This window comes from Cannabis sativa, chromosome 7 (genome assembly GCF_029168945.1).
Source record: "Cannabis sativa cultivar Pink pepper isolate KNU-18-1 chromosome 7, ASM2916894v1, whole genome shotgun sequence".
In the NCBI taxonomy this organism is placed as follows: Eukaryota; Viridiplantae; Streptophyta; class Magnoliopsida; order Rosales; family Cannabaceae; genus Cannabis; species Cannabis sativa.
The window spans coordinates 55,489,921-55,508,804 of record NC_083607.1 but is presented as its reverse complement, the minus strand read 5'-3'; positions in this window follow the sequence as shown (position 1 = coordinate 55,508,804).

Below are 18,884 nucleotides of genomic sequence, written 5' to 3'. Positions count from 1 at the left end.
TGGCAGTCGTAGAGGACAGAAGTGACATTGCTATAGCTGGCAGAGAAACATGGACATTGTACGTCGATGGAACCTCAAATAGCGAAGGTTCTGGTAGTGGGATCTTGCTAATCAGTCCCAATAATTTCAAGGTACACGCTGCTTTACGTTTTGAGTTTTTCGCATCTAACAATGAAGCCGAGTATGAGGCTTTAATCGCAGGATTGAAACTTGCCCTCGAGATGAAAGTCGAGTATCTTTAGGCTTTTAGCGACTCCCAAATCGTGGTATGCCAGGTGAATGGAGAATACCTAGTAAGAGGCGAAAGATTGGTTAAATACTTAGCCATTGTTCGCGAAATAATGCAGAAGTTCAAAAATGTAGTCGTGTCTCGAGTACCGCGTGCTCAGAATGCCCACGCAGACGCATTGGCCCATTTGGCCTCAACTAGAGAAGCCGAATTGCTCGATGTGATTCCGGTAGACGTATTGGCTCACCCAACCATAAATCAAGAAGTAATCATGGAGATAGATGGCGTTCAGGAGATTACCTGGATGACTCCTATCCTCGCATATCTGGAAAAGGGGCTCTTACCCGATGATAAAGTAGAGGCAAGAAAATTGCGACAGCGAGCAGCCTGTTATGTAATATATGACCAAAGGTTGTATCGCAGAAGTTTTAGTCAGCCACTTCTCAAATCTATCAGTAGAGAGGATTGTGGTTACATACTTCGTGAAGTACACGAGGGGATTTGTGGCAATCATACCGGAGGTAATTCCCTTGCGTTAAAAATTATGCGGCAAGGGTATTACTGGCCAACATTGCGACAAGATGCTCTTGCGTTTGCAAAGAGGTGTGACAGATGTCAGCGAATAGCCACTTACACCCACCAGCCTCCGAGTAACCTCCATTCTATCACAAGTCCATGGCCCTTTGCAATATGGGGAATTGATTTAATCGGCGAGCTACCCAAAGGAAAAGGCGGAGTCAAATATGCTGTAGTCGCAGTTGATTACTTCACGAAGTGGGCCGAAGCCAAAGCACTCGCAACCATCACAGCAACGAAATTGCGCGAGTTTGTCTATACCTCCATCATTTGTCGTTTTGGCATTCCGCATAAACTCATTTCAGACAATGGAAAACAGTTTGACTGTAAAGAGATGAGACAGCTATGCGACGATTCGGGAATTAAGAAGGCTTTTTCCGCAGTTGCTTACCCGCAGAGTAATTGTAACGCCCTAATACTAAGGCACGCTACAGTGCTTTTTCAATTATTGTGCAAACTTTGCTAATCAAAGTAATTTCTTGAAAAACGTGTCAAATTAAAATTTTTGCTTTAACTATTAAACTTTATAAACTAATATAATATTTACAAATTCCGGGATCCCGATTTCAAACTTTTGAAAATTTACTATTAAAACTTTACATTCAAAATATACAAGTTCTGGGTCGCACAGCGACTTTCAAAATACAACACCCAGATGTCCCGAGACCGAACACCTGTGTCGCGCCGCTTGACATGTACAATCTCATCCAAGCTCGGGTTCACTCTGTTCGGCCTTCGCCTTTCCTTTACCTACACATGGAAGCGAACCGTGAGTCAACAGACTCAGTAAGAAATGCATATAACATACCATATAATTTCCGACCTGTAAATAGGCGCCCATACACCTATTTACAGAGCTTAACAGATGAGCATGAACGTTCAATACCAGGGTACAACCACTATACCACATACACAACGTACCTCGCTGTACGAGTGTTGGTAGGGTTTATCCCGATCACTGAGTATCACTGAGTGATGTACCACACACCTTAGCATTTTCTATGCTTGTGTTGGTATCACTGTATCGTACTCTAATTAACAACAATCACTGTACCAATACACTCACACAAGTGTTGGTAGTGTTTAACATAATTCAAGCATGCATATATAAACACATATACACACATTCAGATAATCACATCATACATTATACACAGCTTCTTACCGTTTTCCAAATTCAAGTGTCTTTGGCCGACCTGAACGGAATTTACGTGCTAGATGGATGCCCTAATCACAAGAATGATAACACAGATGAGTGACTCGCCAAATCACTTTCCGGGACTTAAAACCCGAAACTAAAAATTTCCCTATCAATAAACCTCATGGCAATACCCTATATAACCCAAAATTGGCTAAAACTAGGGTTCTGGACAAATTCCCAACAGGCAGACCGGATCCAACCGGTATCCCGGTTCTGGGTCACCAACCGGTCGACCGGTTGGTATAGGCCACCCAGAACCGGAATTCCGGTTCATCTGCAGAAACCCAAAAATTTGTCCCCCTTGATTCAAATCAATTCCAAACTTTCCCAAACTTTCCAGTATACCTATACAATGTATAAACATCCATTTCCAAGCAGTAATTCACAGAACAAACCAACACAACTCAAATTGCCATTAATGAACAAAGCTTTACATTCAAAGCTCAAGGTTGCACAAAGCTTAATCCAATCAACAAAATCAGCTGCTAGGAACTTAATTTAACTCAAATAACCTATACAATTCGAACCCTAATCATAAACAAACCTAACAGCCCCTAAATAGCAAAATCACCAACTCAACCTAGCTTAAAAACTTTAAAAAACTAGGAAGGATTCACTTAGGGCTTACCTCAACAGAATCTTTCAAGCTTCCTTTGCTGGAAACTCCAAGAATTAACAGCCCTTCCCTCCTTGATCAAGCCCCAGCCGAAAGAGAAAAGAGAAAGAAAAGTGGGAGTTCTCTAAATTTGGTTTCCTTTGATTTTCCCTCAAATGAATTGAATTTCCCCTTAATTAATTCATGGCTGAAAAAAGGATCAAGTGCTAGGTGTCAATTACCCAATAAGCCACCTCAACCTACCATTAACAAAATGTCTAAAATGCCCTTAGACTTAAACTAGGGTATTTCTTTGAAACTAGGGGCAAAATGGTCAATTTCCATAACCCCGCTCAATCCCGATAATTTAATTCCTCTAAAATATTCCCCACTATGAAATAGGGTTCTAAACTTACCCATGTGATCAATCTAGCCATCCATCGCATTTTCCGTTGTCGCCGAGCAAAAATTACAAAATTAACATATTTCACATATAAGCTAAATAATACCCCTAGAGTTTAATAAAATCTCCGGAATTGAGAAATTATAACTCAAATATTGATTTTTAAATATTGGGGTCCACAAATAAATTAATTCACACATAACAATAAAATAATAAAAATTAGTGCTAATTGCCTTTACTAATTCATAAACTAGAGCGGTCATTACAATTATCCCCCCGTTAATAGGATTTCGTCCCCGAAATCTAACCTGAATAACTCTGGATGTTGAGTCCTCATATCTGACTCCAACTCCCAGGTGGCTTCTTCCACCTTACTATTTCTCCAGAGCACCTTAACCAGTGCAATAGTCTTGTTCCGAAGAACTTTTTCTTTTCTATCCAAAATCTGAACAGGTTGCTCTTCATAGGATAAATCTGGTTGAAGTTCAAGGGCTTCATAACTCAAGACATGAGTCGGGTCTGACACGTATTTCCTTAACATAGAGATGTGAAATACGTCATGAACAGCTGATAATGCTGGTGGTAAGGCTAGCCGATACGCTACCTGCCCGACCTTCTCGAGTATCTGAAATGGCCCAATGAACCTAGGGCTTAACTTACCCTTCTTCCCGAAGCGTCTAATACCCTTCATTGGTGAAACCCGCAGGAAAACATGTTCCCCTGCCTGAAATATAACATCTCTGCGCTTCGGATCAGCATAACTTTTCTGCCTGCTTTGAGAGGCAAGCATCCGAGCCTTGATCTTATCAATAGCTTCATTGGTCCTTTGCACTAATTCTGGACCCAAATATTTCCTTTCTCCTGTCTCGTCCCAATGAATAGGAGAACGACATTTTCTACCATATAACATCTCATAGGGAGCCATCCCTATTGTACTTTGGTAGCTGTTGTTGTAGGAGAATTCAATTAAAGGTAAATACTTACTCCATGAACCCTCAAAGTCCATGACACAGGCTCTCAGTAGGTCTTCCAAAATCTGGATAGTTCTTTCTGACTGACCATCAGTCTGAGGGTGAAAGGCTGTACTAAACTTTAACTTGGTACCCATAGCCTTCTGAAGGCTCACCCAAAACTTCGATGTGAACTTTGGATCCCTATCTGACACAATAGATTTAGGGGCTCCATGGAGACGAACTATCTCCTTCACATACAATTCAGCATACTGGTCCACTGAATAAGTAACTTTCACTGGTAGAAAGTGAGCTGACTTTGTAAATCTATCCACAATGACCCATACAGAATCATACATCCCTGTAGTTCTAGGTAGCCCAGTTACAAAGTCCATTGCGATGTCCTCCCACTTCCATTCTGGAAGGATTAAAGGTTGCAATAACCCTGCCGGTCTCTGATGTTCAGCCTTAATCTGCTGGCAGGTTAAACATTTAGACACATAGTCCACCACATCTCTTTTCATCCCATACCACCAGAAGTAGGGTTTCAAATCCTGATACATCTTGGTGGTTCCCGGATGCAACGAATATGGAGTGGTGTGAGCTTCATCCAATATTTCTTTCTTAAGCTCATTCACACAAGGAACACAGACTCGAGCCTTATATAACAACATTCCACTGCTCGAGATTGAAAAACCTCTAGGCCGACCAGCCGCTACTTCCTCTCGAACTTTAACTAGTTCGGAATCTTCCAGTTGTGCCTTTCTGATTCTCTCCAACAGATCAGATTGGAGTGTTAAATTATGTAGTTTCCCGACCACGAATTCAATTCCCGCACTAATCATTTCTGAGGCTAGTTGAGGAGCTATCATAATCGTAGTGCACACTTGCCCGGGACCCTTTCTGCTCAGAGCATCGGCCACAACATTGGCTTTCCCGGGGTGATATAATATTTCGCAATCGTAGTCCTTAACTAACTCCAACCACCTTCTCTGCCTCATATTCAGATCTTTTTGGGTGAAAAAGTATTTAAGACTTTTATGATCAGTATATATTTCACACTTCTCACCGTAAAGATAATGTCGCCAAATCTTTAAAGCAAAAACCACAGCAGCGAGCTCTAAATCATGAGTTGGATAACGCTGCTCATAATCCTTCAGTTGACGAGAGGCATAAGCTATGACTCTGTCAGCTTGCATCAGAACGCATCCCAGACCCTGTCTGGATGCATCACAATACACAGTAAATTTCTCTTGATCTGATGGCAAAGCTAACACCGGAGCTGTTATCAAGCGCTGCTTCAACTCCTGAAAGCTTGATTCACACTTATCTGACCACACAAATCTCTGATTTTTCTTGGTCAATTCGGTTAGGGGCATAGAAAGTTTAGAAAATCCTTCGACGAAACGTCGATAATACCCTGCTAACCCGAGAAAACTTCGAATTTCAGTCACAGACTTGGGCCTCGGCCAATTCTTCACTGATTCTATCTTGTTTGGATCAACCATAATTCCATTTTTCCCAATAATATGACCCAAAAAGGACACCTCAGACAACCAGAATTCGCACTTTTTGAACTTGGCATACAGCTTGTGATCCCTAAATCGCTGTAACACCATTCGAAGATGATGCTCGTGCTCCTCTTCTGACTGAGAGTATACAAGAATGTCATCGATAAACACTATAACGCAGTTATCGAGGAAATCCTTGAACACCCTATTCATGAGATCCATAAAGGCTGCAGGAGCATTGGTCAATCCGAACGACATTACCAGAAACTCATAGTGCCCATATCTGGTTCTAAAAGCAGTCTTTGGTATGTCCTCCTCCCGAATTCTGAGTTGATGATAACCAGACCGTAAATCAATCTTCGAAAACATTGTCTTTCCCTGAAGCTGATCGAACAGATCATCGATCCTAGGCAACGGGTACTTATTTTTAATCGTCAGCTTGTTCAGTTCCCGATAATCAATACACATTCTGAGGGAACCATCTTTCTTTTTCACAAAAAGAACCGGAGCTCCCCAGGGCGATACACTGGGTCGAATAAACCCAATATCAAGCATCCCCTGAAGTTGTAACTTAAGCTCCTTGAGTTCCGCTGGAGCCATCCTATATGGAGCTTTAGAAACAGGTTCGACTCCAGGTGCCAAATCAATAACAAAATCAATCTCTCGCTGTGGCGGCAATCCCGGCAATTCCTCGGGAAACACATCAAGAAAATCTTTCACCACCCTGACTACCTCAGGCCCAAATGTTTCAGGTCTGCTGGAGTCAAAAACTACTGCTAGAAATCCTACACAACCATTGCATAGTAAATCCCTAACTCTCAACACAGAAATGACTGGGATCCGAGACCCCTGAATCGATCCAACATAAACAAATGGATCTTCACCTTCCGGCTGAAAAGTCACCATTTTACGCCTACAATCAATACTGGCCGAATACTTGGATAGAAAATCCATTCCCAGTATAATATCAAACTCAGTTAATTTCAGTTCTATAAGGTCAATACTCAATTCCCTATCTTCGATCCTAATCGGCATAGACCTAATGCGCCTATTAGAGATAACCAATTCCCCGCTAGGCATTAGGGTTCCAAACCCTCTTTCTAAAATGTCACAAGGCCTACCCAAAAGATCGATCACCCTTGTAGCCACATATGAACGTGTAGCTCCCGAGTCAAATAATACTGTAAATAACAAGTTGTTGACGGGAAGCTGACCTGTCACAACAGAAGGACTGGCTGCAGCATCAGCTTGGGTGATGGCAAACACACGAGCAGGAACCGGTTTCACCTCAACTTTTGGCTCCTCTTTTCTTGCCTGGGGGCAATCTTTCTTGAAATGCCCCACCATGCCACATAGGAAGCATGTCTTCCGGTTACACTCTCCCGGATGATGTTTCTTGCACCTTGGACACTCAGGATAAGAATAACCCTGGCGTCCTCCTCTGCCTTGGTTCCCACGGAACCGCTTGCTTTGCCCCGAGCCACCAGAAACTGGAACAACTTTTCTTTTCTGCTCAATGGTGGAGTCACCACCATCCCTACCATAAACAGGAGTAGGAACAGTGGGGGTCCCACCAACACTCGGAGTCACCCGGGGCTCCTGGAGAAATTTTACTGCACCCTCGGCTCTCAAAGCCTTCTCAACCATATCTGCATACGTGGTTGCTTCGGTAGTGGTAATAACCAGATCATGCCGGATCTTTGCACTCAAACCCGCTAAATATTTTTCTTTCTTACTGAAGTCCGTGGGTACAATTCCTGCTGCCAATTTAGCCAACCGATCAAATTTCGTTGTGTACTCAGTGACTGACATACCCTCAGTCTGAACTAGATCAGTGAACTCTTTCCGCTTTGCACTGCGGACCGCTTCATTGTAATACTTGGAGTTGAATAACTCCCTAAATTCTTCCCAGGTCATCAGCGTGACGTCCCGTGTGAGGGTTATCAATTCCCACCACACGAGGGCATCTTCCTGAAGCTGGAAAGTGGCACAGGTCACCCGATCATTTCCAACCACCCCCATGAAGTTAAGAATGCGCTCAATCATCGAAAGCCATTGCTCGGCCTTCATCACATCAGGGCCTCCCAGAAACACTGGAGGGGCCTGTTTTCAAAATCTTTCGTACAACGGTTCCATACGGTTGCCAACAACAGATTGTTCTGCTGGCACCGCTGGAACTGCAACGGCTTGAACTTGTTGAGGAGGCACGGCAGGAGGACCCTGCTGCCTCAATCTTTGAATCTCTTCATCTTGCTGACGAATCCTCTCTTGCATTTCAGCAAATCTTTGCTCCCAATCAGGAGGAGCTTGAGGTGGATTTACAGGGCGACCACCCTGAGCTCTACCACGGCCACGACCGCGACCACGGGGATTTTGAGGATTCCCCTGACCGCCTCCGGCCTCAACCATGCCACCCTGGCTTCTTGTATTTCGCGGGGCGTCCATTAATAGGACTTAGCCTGCGAATCCATAAGGTAGGCAGGTTAGACGGCGATCAAAATTAACACCGCTCTTAATAGCAAAAAGGCAACACACTTTCTTTTCTTTTTAAGAAATATATTTAATTTAAATCTAATATGCTTCCTAACATGCTTTCACATCACACTTATTTAAAATACTAAACAAGTACGGGCTTACTGAACCGTGAACCGAGCTTTCTCTGATGAAGATTGTACATGTCATAGCAAGCTTCGGTAGACAAACCTGGCGGCTCTGATACCAAAAATTGTAACGCCCTAATACTAAGGCACGCTACAGTGCTTTTTCAATTATTGTGCAAACTTTGCTAATCAAGTAATTTCTTGAAAAACGTGTCAAATTAAAATTTTTGCTTTAACTATTAAACTTTATAAACTAATATAATATTTACAAATTCCGGGATCCCGATTTCAAACTTTTGAAAATTTACTATTAAAACTTTACATTCAAAATATACAAGTTCTGGGTCGCACAGCGACTTTCAAAATACAACACCCAGATGTCCCGAGACCGAACACTCCAGGTCGCGCTGCTTGACATGTACAATCTCATCCAAGCTCAGGTTCACTCCTGTTCAGCCTTCGCCTTTCCTTTACCTACACATGGAAGCAGAAACTGTGAGTCAACAGACTCAGTAAGAAATGCATATAACATACCATATAATTTCCGACCTGTAAATAGGCGCCCATACACCTATTTACAGAGCTTAACAGATGAGCATGAACGTTCAATACCAGGGTACAACCACTATACCACATACACAACGTACCTCGCTGTACGAGTGTTGGTAGGGTTTATCCCGATCACTGAGTATCACTGAGTGATGTACCACACACCTTAGCATTTTCTATGCTTGTGTTGGTATCACTGTATCGTACTCTAATTAACAACAATCACTGTACCAATACACTCACACAAGTGTTGGTAGTGTTTAACATAATTCAAGCATGCATATATAAACACATATACACACATTCAGATAATCACATCATACATTATACACAGTTCTTACCTGTTTTCCAAATTCAAGTGTGCTGGCCGACCTGAACGGAATTTACGTGCTAGATGGATGCCCTAATCACAAGAATGATAACACAGATGAGTGACTCGCCAAATCACTTTCCGGGACTTAAAACTCGAAACTAAAAATTTCCCTATCAATAAACCTCATGGCAATACCCTATATAACCCAAAATTGGCTAAAACTAGGGTTCTGGACAAATTCCCAACAGTGCTCGGATCCAACCGTATCCGGTTCGGGTCACCAACCGGCCGACCGGTTGGTATAGGCCACCTTAACCGAATTCCGGCTCATCCGTAAACCCAAAAATTTGTCCCCCTTGATTCAAATCAATTCCAAACTTTCCCAAACTTTCCAGTATACCTATACAATGTATAAACATCCATTTCCAAGCAGTAATTCACAGAACAAACCAACACAACTCAAATTGCCATTAATGAACAAAGCTTTACATTCAAAGCTCAAGGTTGCACAAAGCTTAATCCAATCAACAAAATCAGCTGCTAGGAACTTAATTTAACTCAAATAACCTATACAATTCGAACCCTAATCATAAACAAACCTAACAGCCCCTAAATAGCAAAATCACCAACTCAACCTAGCTTAAAAACTTTAAGAAACTAGGAAGGATTCACTTAGGGCTTACCTCAACAGAATCTTTCAAGCTTCCTTTGCTGGAAACTCCAAGAATTAACAGCCCTTCCCTCCTTGATCAAGCCCCAGCCGAAAGAGAAAAGAGAAAGAAAAGTGGGAGTTCTCTAAATTTGGTTTCCTTTGATTTTCCCTCAAATGAATTGAATTTCCCCTTAATTAATTCATGGCTGAAAAAAGGATCAAGTGCTAGGTGTCAATTACCCAATAAGCCACCTCAACCTACCATTAACAAAATGTCTAAAATGCCCTTAGACTTAAACTAGGGTATTTCTTTGAAACTAGGGGCAAAATGGTCAATTTCCATAACCCCGCTCAATCCCGATAATTTAATTCCTCTAAAATATTCCCCACTATGAAATAGGGTTCTAAACTTACCCATGTGATCAATCTAGCCATCCATCGCATTTTCCGTTGTCGCCGAGCAAAAATTACAAAATTAACATATTTCACATATAAGCTAAATAATACCCCTAGAGTTTAATAAAATCTCCGGAATTGAGAAATTATAACTCAAATATTGATTTTTAAATATTGGGGTCCACAAATAAATTAATTCACACATAACAATAAAATAATAAAAATTAGTGCTAATTGCCTTTACTAATTCATAAACTAGAGCGGTCATTACAGTAATGGACAAACTGAAGCCATTAATAAAATAATTAAACACACCATAAAAGGGAAACTAGAAGATCGCAAAGGAGCTTGGCCAGACGAGTTACCGCAAGTCCTATGGTCTTATAATACGACCCCTCGATCTACAACTGGCGAAACACCCTTCTCACTTTCTTATGGGTGCGAGGCCATGTTGCCAGTTGAGGTTGGGGCAGGTACCCTACGCAGAGATATTTTCAACATCTCGCAGAACCACGAGAATCAGCTATTCTGCCTTGATCTTTTGGAGGAAAAGCGTGACCAAGCGCACCTAAAAAATGTGGCTTACCAATAGCGAACTGCAAGATACTTTAACTCTAAAGTGAAAGTAAAAGCCCTGCGAGCAGGAGACTTGGTCCTTAGAAGAGTAATGTCAAATACCAAAAACCCGTCGCATTGGGTCTTTGGGGATAATTGGGAAGGACCATACCTCATCGCAGAAAAAATTGGTGATGCAACGTATCGACTCGCAACACTCGATGGAATTGCGATTCCACGAGCATGGAATGGCGAGAGTTTGAAATTTTATTATCAATAGTACTCGCATTATTCGATTATGTTCACTCTTGTACTTATACTTAGATATTTTTCATTCAAAAGAAAAAAATCCTAAGTATAGGGGGGTATATATGCCCGAATGTACTATTGATTATATGAATGAAATTACTTGTTAAATTTTCAAAAATTTTATCAGCTTTGTAAATATTTCTACTTATTACACCAAGCTGTAATTGAAGTCGCAAATATATATATAAAACGCGAGTACCCATGTACTGCGAAAATGTTTAAGGATAGTGATCCCCGTTGGGATATAAATTTGTCCAAAATAAAAAGAAATTTGTCTAAGTACAAAAGCGCGAGTACCCCTGTACCGCATATATAAAAAAGAGAAGTAAAATTAAAAAACATAATTAAACATCTGGAGCAGCAGGAGCAGTCTCATCTGCGACTTTGCTGATGACCTCGTTCTCGACTTCTTCAGCTTCTGCACCCTCGACCTCATCAGGAAGGTTCCCTCCCCCACCTTGGGTCTGAGTAGGCGACATTGAACGAAAAGCCTCGGCCATCTCAGCGGCTTCTGCTCCGAGAAGAGAGAAATCGAAATCTGGAACTTTAGAAAGAGTGGTATAAATATAATCAGACACTGCCTGATCATACTGCTTCTTCCCATTCTCTCTCTCAGTCTCCAAATCGCGGGTCATGTCCTCGATCGTCGCCTGCGATTTCTTGACCTCAAGCTCCGCCTGCTCCTTAGCCTTGCTGATTTCTTCGAGCTCCTTCTCCTTCTTAGCCACTTCTTGCTTCAGCCTTTTTATGTTCTCTTGAAACTGGGCATTTTGCCTCTTCAGCGAGTCGGCTTCCTTCGAAGGAGTAGCAGCAGCTTTTATGAACAGAGCCATCGACTGCGCGGCCAGCTCAGCAGAGCGCGTAACAAGATCCTCATAAGGGATCTCGGCCAGGAACTTCTCTTGCATGGCTAGGAAGTCGCGAGCTCGAACAGATGGATCGATTACGACTTTCTTCCCCTTGTCCTGTGCGGTCTTGGCCAGCTTCTTGGAAGAGTCTGTGGCAAGGGTATCCATCGCATCGCTCTTCCTCTTTTGGGCGACAACGGGCGAAGTCGTCGTTGCTCCACCCTTCGGCTTGATCTTCAAGACAGGTGCAGACTTCAAGAAAGTCATATCTGCGAAGATAAATGAAAGATAAGTATAAGTCAAACTCTACCTATTAGTTTATAACAAGAGATTAATTACCTGAGATTGGTCGAAGAGTTTGCTTAGAAAGGCATTTGTCTATTCGCTCTTGCTGCCTCTCGGATGGTTCTTTGTATACTGGCTCCCTTTGAAGACTTGCGTTCTCAGGAATCAGCTGATGTTCTCGCAACTTCGCAGTCGTACACAGTAATCGCCAGTCGCGATCTTGTACCAGAAGGCTCCCGAGGATTTCAGCCGTCTGTCTGCTAGTCGAGTCAAGTGTTGGTCGAATCGGTCTATCTGCGAGAACAACAAAGAGCGAGTAAGCAAAAGATCTCAAAAGTAATTCAGAAAATGTCTAAGTTAATAAACACGCGACATACTAGGTCTGCGATTAAAGTCAGTTCTAATCCCCGGGACTTTAAAGACATAAAACCACTTCGATTTCCAATCCCCCATGTTCGACACCATTCCTTCAACCCCGTTGATCTCAGAAGTCGCCCATTTGCTAAAACAGTAGAAGCCATTATGAAGACCTACGCTTTTTATGTCGTAGAAATAGCTGAACTCTTCTACTGAGGGGGCCCTATGGACATACTCCATGTACATCGCATAGAAGGCTAGGGCAGTGCGGTAGCTGTTTGGAGTTAGCTAAAAAGGCGATACGTCATATCGCCTGAGAATAGCTACGATGAAGGGATGGAAGGGAACCGATACCCCACACCGAAGGATGGGTATTGAGACTACCACATCCTCTGTGGGAATGATCGCAGGGTTAGTAAACGGAAGATGCGCTCTCTGAGACGGTTTAGGTCGCTGAAACGCGAGTCGCAGCAAATTTAACCTCACAAAGGTGGTGAAGTCTGATTTGGAAACCCTCGAAATTAAATCCTCACACGCGAAGGGCTCATTCAGCTGGGTATCGTCAACCGAATCTGTCCCACTCCCTTCCGCCTTCTCTTCGTCCTCACCTGACTCGCGAACTGGGGTCGTCCATTCATCGTCCATCTCCTCGACCTCGATGTCAGGAGCACGCCTCGATTGGATAAGGTAGTCGCGGGCCGACACAGTGGACTCGCTGTCTCGAATGTCGATGGTCCCAGGTTCTGCGAGTTCCTGCACCATCTTTTCGATGTCCACAGAAGACATCGGGCCTAGCTCTATTGGAGCGGCCTCCTCTTCGGAAAGCGAGGTTGGGAGAAAGATGTCCTCCTCCTGGTCAACTTCACCGTCGAATGCACGGCCTCCGGAGCCGAGCTGTTGGCTATCCGACAAGTCGCTCATCTGAAAGATAGAAGATCTTTTCAGCGTGATGGATGTGTGAAAAGCAAAGTAAGTGATCTCACCCGCATTAAACTATAAAGTCGCACTCGATAGAATGGTCAGCATCCTTACGAATATTGACCACCCCACCAATATGCGAGAAGAGATAATACTGTCTTGGGCGAGTAATTCACGCATCCTGGGCCAAGCGATATACCTCCAGAAACGGCTGGGAGAATCCCAGTGACTCAAGGGGCATGCGTTTTCGAGCATAACCCTGAAGTTACTGGGATACTCCCACCGTTCCGAGATTACCTATCAGCCAAAGGGTACGATCATTTGAGTATCATCGCATATTGCAAATGGCTGGGTGTACCTCAGTATCTCAAGGGGCATATAATCGCATATATGACCATTAGAATACTGAGATACACCCACCATTTGGAACGACAATTGATACCCTCGCAACTCAACCCACGGTATATAAAAATCCTAAAAGATCTAGCTATCAATCAAAAGAAAGTAAATCTTGGCAATACGCGAGTATTCAAATTGTTCATCTGAATACCAGCGGATATTCGAGTTGTTCATCTGAATACCCACGAGTATTCAAGACGTGAAACAGTGCCTATACAAGTATATCGTGTGCGGTTATGTCAGTTTACAGGTCATATTCTATGAATTTACCCAGGAACATACCCCTCTGTGACCGCACCTGTCACATCGCGAAACTAGGGGCATGTGTTATAGTGAGATTTCTCTCACCTAGAAACTCGAGACAAGACTCCTATTTAAAGGACACGTATATTCAGATTACCAATGGAAGCTGAAATGTCCATGAGAGACTCCTCGAAGTTTGAACCTAGCCAGGATAAGGCCAGCAAGATCTTGCGAGTACGACCAAAGTCGGATCGCGTAACTGTAATTCGCGTTATGCAGGATGAGAGAATAGATCCAACTCGCATGTGTTGGGACATATGCGAGTATCCTCTCTATACTTCTGCGAAAGCATAGAGGTCAACTCTCTATGGTGCGATTTGGTCCCAACGACCCAATAGCCTTCATAAACCGATATAGACTCGCATGTCTAGGTTCTATCAGCTCGATATGCGATGTCTACAAGAGGCGATTGCTTAAGGACTCAGACAGTCCAAACGTAATGATAACTCTGCGAGCTCAACAACGGAACATGAACAGTCAACTCGCAGATGCGGAAGACGCATACGTTGATGGACTTAGTAACTGTCACTCATTTATTAATGTTAACGTTGTTTGGATTTAATTATTGCAATTCAATATGTAAATAATGGATTAACAATGAATGTGATCCTTATGTAACCGATTGGACACCTGCTTTGTATATAAAGGGGTGATCCACCATGAAATGGCACCTACGAATCCTTTGCTACAGTGGACTAAGCAGATCACAATTTGACTGAACCACTATAATTCTTTGTCTTATTGATATTTTCCAGCTTTGTTGGTTGTTCTCACATTCCCAGTCGAGTACTCGCCATTCTAGGTCGAATACTCGCACTTGTCGTTTCTCTGAAATTTCTCTTTGGTATTAATCAAATAATATATTCTGGTGTTGCAAAATTCACTCGACAACAATATTGTATATATATTGTATTTCCAAAAATATACAATTTTCGAAACACATTAAAATAAATCAAACTTTACTTAGAAAAAATACTTCAAGCAAAAATATTATCTATCTAGATTTTCTTGACTAATTAATCCAATTTCTAATAATATATTTCAGTTCCTTTATTTTAAATTAATCATTAAATGAAGGGTAAATACTATTTTGGACCTTGTGTTTTACAAAAGTTACCAATTAGACTCTCTATTTTGTTAAATAACAAAATAGACCTTATATTTTCTAAACTGGTACAAATAGGACCCTTAACTTAATTTTTAACAACTTTTTTTTTAATATAACCAACTTGAAAATATAAACAGATACAGAAAATGTAAACAGTTTTGTCATAACACTTTTAGATCGGATTATTATTAAATTTTATTTTGACAAAAATTCAGTTCAGGGTCTTATTTTTACCATTTTGGAAAATACAGGGTCCATTTTATCATTTAACAAAACAGAGGGTCCAATCGGTAACTTTTGCAAAACACAGGGTCTAAAATGGTATTTACACTTAAATAAAAAGATCATTGATTTAAGTTGATTCAAAAATTAATTAAAATAATTAATTTACAACTTCAATCTATCTTTCAAGATAAATTCAAAATTATCTTGCATAATTAAATGCAATTTTGAAGAAAATGATTAATAAAATAAATAAAATATATTTTGAAAATTATTCAAATTTAAGTTGTTATAGAAATACCCAACTTAAAATAATTTTCTTATTTAATTAAATATCATGAAAATAACAATACCTAAGTATCATTATGAAAATCAACTTAGATATTTAATTTTCAATTTAATTTAAATGTATTAAATTCAGGAAATAAATAATTAAGTATAGAGAAGGCTTAATCATTAATTTCCAATTTAATATAAGGAAAAATATCCTTAATTGAATTGTACCAAAATTAATTATTAAATAATTAATTTCACAATCAATGATATTTTCCTATATTAAAAATAATAATTAGTATAGAAATAACTATCTAGAAAATATCTCAACTCTACTAAGTATCTTTTCAAGATTTGGAAAATATCTAATTTAAGTTATTATAGAAAGAATCTATAATTTACAAACTTAAAATTTTCCAAACAAAATTTAATTAAATATCAAAATTAGGTGGTAACTACCTAATTTAAAGATATTCCCTTTTTAAGTTTAAAACCAACTTAAAACAATATCTTTCAAGAATCTTCAATAACTAATTCCTAGAATTCCTCAACTTAATATTATATTCAAAATATATTCAAATTTAAGTTAGAAGGAAAAATTAGTAATAACTAATTCATAACTTAAATAGAAATATTTAATGAAATAATAAAAGTAAGTTTCAGAAAGAATCTAGTTAGTTAAAATTCTTTATTTAATTAAATACAAGAAAAATACAAATAGTTTATCTAGAAATGAAATTCATTAAACTATGTTTTTCTTAAATTAATTTCAAGGAAATTAATTATGTTTCTATTCAATTTTATTAGGTCAAACTAGTATAATTAACCTAGCACAGTTTTCCAAATCAGACAAATGGGCCTTCACAATTGGGGTTGTTCATGTGAGGGGAGGTTGGGTCCAGTATGTCGTACCCACTTCTAAGGCTCCCAACTCTCACACAAGGCTCAAAAGAGAGGAATTTAACCTTAAAATGAACAACTGTTATTAATTGAATAGGCCCATTAACTAAATGAGCCTAAATAAAATCTATCAGGTTATGACATTTTATTTAGCAACAACAACCTATATGTATCTATAATAGAAATTAAACATATAGGCTCACACAGGCATACACATTTGGATGGATCCTGTCATGTTACTAGGTCATACACAGATGAAAGAAGAATGTAAAAATTACATGTTACAAATTATTCACTTGATCTATCATCAATTGAACCATTGGTTAAAATTAGATCATTGGATCTATCAACAAGTTAACCAAGGCAATTTAGATCAAGCAATAATAGGTTTTAGAAAACTTACAAACAATCTAAAACACATACTCCTACAACAAGGTTAGATTTGGATAGTTGGATGTAGGATTTATTTAATTTTAAACATATATTTCGAAAAATAAAATTTAAAAATTAAACCTACCATTTTGAAAAATTAGGTTTTGGGTAACCTAAATGTCATTTCAAAATAAATTGCTAACTTTCCTTTTAAATTTCATGTTATTTAATAAATTAAATAATAAAATAGAAAATGGTAAATACATACCCTTTTCTTGTTTTACAATTTAATTTAAGTAAAAATAACAAAATTTAAAAGTTAACAAAAATACCTTATTTCCTCTTTTAAAACATCATGATTATTTTGATCTTATCCTAATTAAGGTCAAGTTACCAAAAAAAAATATCTGACCTTAAAAAAAAAATTAAAATAATCAAATTTTAAAGGAAATAAGAAAAGAGGTAAGCAAAACTTGATTTTTTCCTATTTTCAAAATCAAATTACACTAATATCTAAAATTAATTTTAAAAAATAAAATTAATTTATTTCTGATAATTAGATTTGAAATTTGAAAAACAAAAATCAAATTACAAAACTACACAAAAATCGGAAGTCAATTCCATGAAATAGCATGAAAAATCGAAGAAAACGAAGAAAAATAGCACACTGTATGGATGGTATGCGTTGCATACCATCCACGCGCGCAAGGAAGGTGATCTGCCGAGTTTTCTCGGCGCTGGGAGGCTGCCAGCAGCCCTTCCGCGCGAGTGGGTAGGGTGATCACCACCCCGATTTTTCCCGATTTTCAAAAATTTATAACTAATTCAAATTAAATCGAAATCGAGTTCTGTAAAAAAGTAAATTGCTTAGAATTTTCCAAACTATCCAATAAAAATAATTCCAGATACAGATAATCAATTATTTTTCCCAGAATTCACAAACATCAATCAAACATCAATATGACACACCATGAAACCATCCAAATCACTAACAAATCGTTTTAAGTCCAAATTTCTTGCAAGCAAATCAATTACCATGGCTCTGGTGCCAGTTGTTGGATATATATTTTACCAGGAACTTAGATCTACTCACAAGTATGTTGATTTAACAACCTAATATTGAACTTCTAAAACGATGAACTAAACACATAAAAGTTAAGAATAACTTACAGTGATTGCAGCGGAATTAAGTGTCTCCTTCCACTCAGATCTCTAACCCAAATAACTCAGATTCCTGTCTGTAGCAGAGTATAATCAAGATCTGAGCCCGAAAGTTCTTCAGTTGGATGTGATCCTTCACAGTCTTCCAAACTATGATGAGGTACTGAGTGATGTGTGTGGGCACTTCTCTCTCACTAGGATTTTCGAAATTCTCTCTTGTTTTTCTCTCTTGATTTCGTGTATAGTGATTGCACACACAAGCCCATGCAAAAGCATACCAAGAGTAGAGAGAGGGGGCGGCTATAAATAGGAAAAGGGAAGAACACAACTTTCCAAATAAAACAGTTTCCTCTTTTACTGTGTAATTGAATAACTGCCCTATTTAGTGTGATCCACCACTTTCCTATTTAGGCTAGGCTTTGATTAGCAATTATATGGCAATTTAAATTGAAAATAATAATTGGGAAACAAGCAAAGGGTGGCCGGCCATGGTGTGTATGGGCCTCACTGGAATTTTGCAGTTTCCCCAATTTTATTTCTATTTCTCCAAAAAAGCCATTTTTCCAATTCTAATCTTTTAAATGCCAAAACTAATTATTTAATAACTAAAATAGATTATTAAATAATATTGCCATTTAAAATAATTATTAATTAGACATACAAAGTCTCTTAATTAATAATTAAACCTAGAAACCCTTTTATTTACAATTTCATCCTTAAACTGCGAGAATTCACAAATTAGACATAGTCTAACTTTTAGAATTATAATTGATTAATCATAAATCAATTATAGAGTCTTACAAACAGTATAGTCTCAACTAGAATGGGGACCATGGATCTATATGCTGAGCTTCCAATAAGTTGAACCGATTTACCAAGTAAATCCCTAACTTATTAAT